Source organism: Octodon degus, unplaced genomic scaffold (assembly GCF_000260255.1).
Source record: "Octodon degus isolate 3935 unplaced genomic scaffold, OctDeg1.0 scaffold00251, whole genome shotgun sequence".
Lineage (NCBI taxonomy): Eukaryota > Metazoa > Chordata > Mammalia > Rodentia > Octodontidae > Octodon > Octodon degus.
Window position 1 is genome coordinate 162277 of NW_004524827.1, and position 3032 is coordinate 165308.

Consider the following 3032-nt stretch of genomic DNA (forward strand, 5'->3'; position numbering starts at 1 on the left):
AGGAGGAGAAGTAAACTTTGCTTTATGCAATCCACTTCTTTTCTGAGTGCATTCTTTCCAGCACCAGCACTTTGAGACAGGGGCCCTAATTCTAATGCCTTCCCAACTCGAAATTATATTTCTTCTTATCCACAATTTCATTATTTGATTTTGTGAGACATTGAGATGGGGTTAACATATTTTATACAGAGATAGCTTTTTTTTGTTTGTTTGTGAACCAGGGATTGAACCCAGACCTTTGCACTTGCTAGGGAAGTACTTACTCCACTGAGCCATCTCCCTAGCCCTCAGAGATAGCTTTTTTTGTTAACTCATGTATGTTTTATATTTCTTTCTAGACCTACAATGCTTATTATCTATATATATAACATAGATTGGGACACAAATATGAACTAATGAGTTTTAAAACTACTGGTAACATGCATGGTATGGCATAATTTTGTAATAATGTTATGTTTTTGTTGTACATTGATTATATAACAGTATAACTTTTGAGCAATGTGTTTTTCACTTTCAAATGATCCCTATTTGTTGAGTAGCTGTCACCTCTCTCTTCTCCCTTTCCTCCACTTCAAATAAACTGACTTCTCTTCAGTTTAAACTTGGTTTAATTCTTTACTAACATGATTTCTGGGAGCTGTGTTTTCCAGCAGAGCAGTACCTTACAGTACCAGGGTAAAGATGGGAATGAAAGAAGAGAGGCTGTAGCTAAGTAGAGGAGATTTAAAGAAAACCCAGACTACAAGGAAATAGAAAATCCCAACAGCAGAAAACCACATACATCACAAGTACCAAGAAGGCACTTCCTCAAAGGATGTCAGAATAGACTTTCAGAAGCTCATCATGAACTCAAACCAGAGGAAGGACCGGCCACACAAGCACTTGAGCAGACCAGTTATTAGCCAGAGGGGAATACCAAGAGGCTATTTCTGGTCACAAAAGGCTGTAGCACATATCTTTACGAAGCCATGAAGCTGACAGTCTGAGCAGGCCTCCTTGTCCCCAGAATTACAGAGGAACAGCCACATGAAACAGCTCCTCCTCATCCAGGAGCAGTGGAAAAACACAAAGTGTGAGGAACAACTGAAGGCCCTGCAGAACACAGACCAGGATGCAGGTGCCCATCTCCAAGCACCTCACAAACCCTGAGTGGAGGACTCATAGGGCCAGAGCCCATTTCTTTCTCAGAAGCACAGCTCCTCTACAGATAAAATGCCTTCCTGAAATTTGGGGGTGGGAGGTAGTACTGGGAATCAAATTCAGGACTTTACATTTGCCAAACAGGTGCTTGTGCCCCGACCTATGTCCCTGGCCTCCAGGAATTTTTTGATAGGAATCCAGACATACTGCTATATTTACTTCAGCAAGAGTGAGTCAACAGAGCCATGTATTGGAAGCAAAACCCCAAAAGATAACCAAACAATTATAGAGAGGCAGGCAAAAGAAATTGCAGATTTGAAGAGATGTGTGGAATTCCCTGTGGCTGGGGATGAAAGATTAAGGAAACAAAATAAACTAAGGTCTAAAAAGCCAGACTTTTAGAAGTTCGAGAAGCTGCATATGGATGCTGATTTTGTAGAAAAATCAGAACTACAGAGTTTGCCACTATTCAGAAATGTTGAGGCCTCTTCAACCTGGCAGAAGTTTGCAGCAAATACCTGCAAATCCAAGGACATTCCAATACTCAATCTTCCTCTCTTGGATTTTCCATTCCAGAACTTCTGCATATGGAGCTCTCTGAGGGCATTCTGAAAGGATTTACAATTCCTTAAGATGGAAGGCCAGCAGAAAGGTCAGAAGAAGAAATAATTTAGTAACACAAATCAACCAGAAAAGAAAAAGAGAAGAGAAAACCACATGCAAGAGCAGTCCCAGAATTGTCACCATCTGGCTTCTGTGGGACAGAAGTACGGGCCTGAATGTGGAAGCAATCAATCACTGTGAAGTGTACTGCAGATCTGAATCACTGGCATAGCTAATGATTCCGACCTGGCAGACACAAACCAAATGGCTACCTGGAATAATATTATTTTATAATAATATATCTAAGTAACAATTATTATTTATATTGTTAGGATTTAAATGTGTAAAAGTATGTTATATGTAATTAATCTATAATACCATAAGTAAAAATGAAAAATTTAAATAATGTCATGGCCTGATTGATTGCTTCCACATTCAGGCCCGTACTTCTGTCCTGCAGAAGCCATGTATTTGAAATATGCTCATTCAACACAGGCCTGGCATGTGAGTGGGACCACCTGGGGCCTGTCAGGTCCTCACTGAACTCACAGCCCAGGCCCGGTGTATGAGTAAGATGGCCCGGGGCCCGCTGGATCCTCATTCCACCTACAGCCCAGGCAAGGCCTGTGAGTGGGACCACCCAGGGCCCTCCAGATCCTCATTCTACCCAGAACCCAGGCCTGGGTGTGAGTAGAACTTCCTCCATCAGACAAGCCTGGTGTGGAACCCAGCAGCAGAACTCCCTGCAGAGAGGCTAGAGGCAAGACCCACCTAGCTGATCCAAGAGCAGAACATCTTGCTAGAGTGGCACAGTGGGTTCACTTCCAAGGGTTGAAGCAGGAAGAAGTAGAGCACAGCAGCCAGACCCAAGCCACAACCACCAGAACTTGGTAGATCTAGACCTGGTGCTAAGATAATAACTCTACCAAAGCTCTACACCAAAGGTCAAAAGTCAGTGCTATACAAAATGACAAAGAGAAGGAGCAAAATGCACATTCTCAGGCCCTGAGCCCACCCAGAACAAATGCAGAGGGCAACAGCAAAGAAGAAATTGGAAATCACACACACGAAATCTCTGAAATAATAGTGTCAGAAGTAAAGAAATAACTGCAGAAAGGTATAGAGAAAATCAGATCAGAAATGATTTCTGAAGAAAAAAGAAATGATAACTATAATGAAAGAAATACCAAATCTTGGAAACAACCAAGATGCATATCACCTGAGGAATAGTTGAAAAAGATGTGGTAATTTTACACAATGGAGTATTATTCAGCTATTAAGAATGATAA

At 41.6% G+C, this 3032-nt stretch overlaps 2 pseudogenes; both read left to right on the plus strand.

The window, feature by feature from the left end:
• Positions 1–1772, plus strand: part of LOC105740968 — a 2408-nt pseudogene extending 636 nt beyond the window's left edge.
• The window catches only part of LOC111813986, an 8776-nt pseudogene that overhangs the window by 2414 nt on the left and 3330 nt on the right, over positions 1–3032 (plus strand).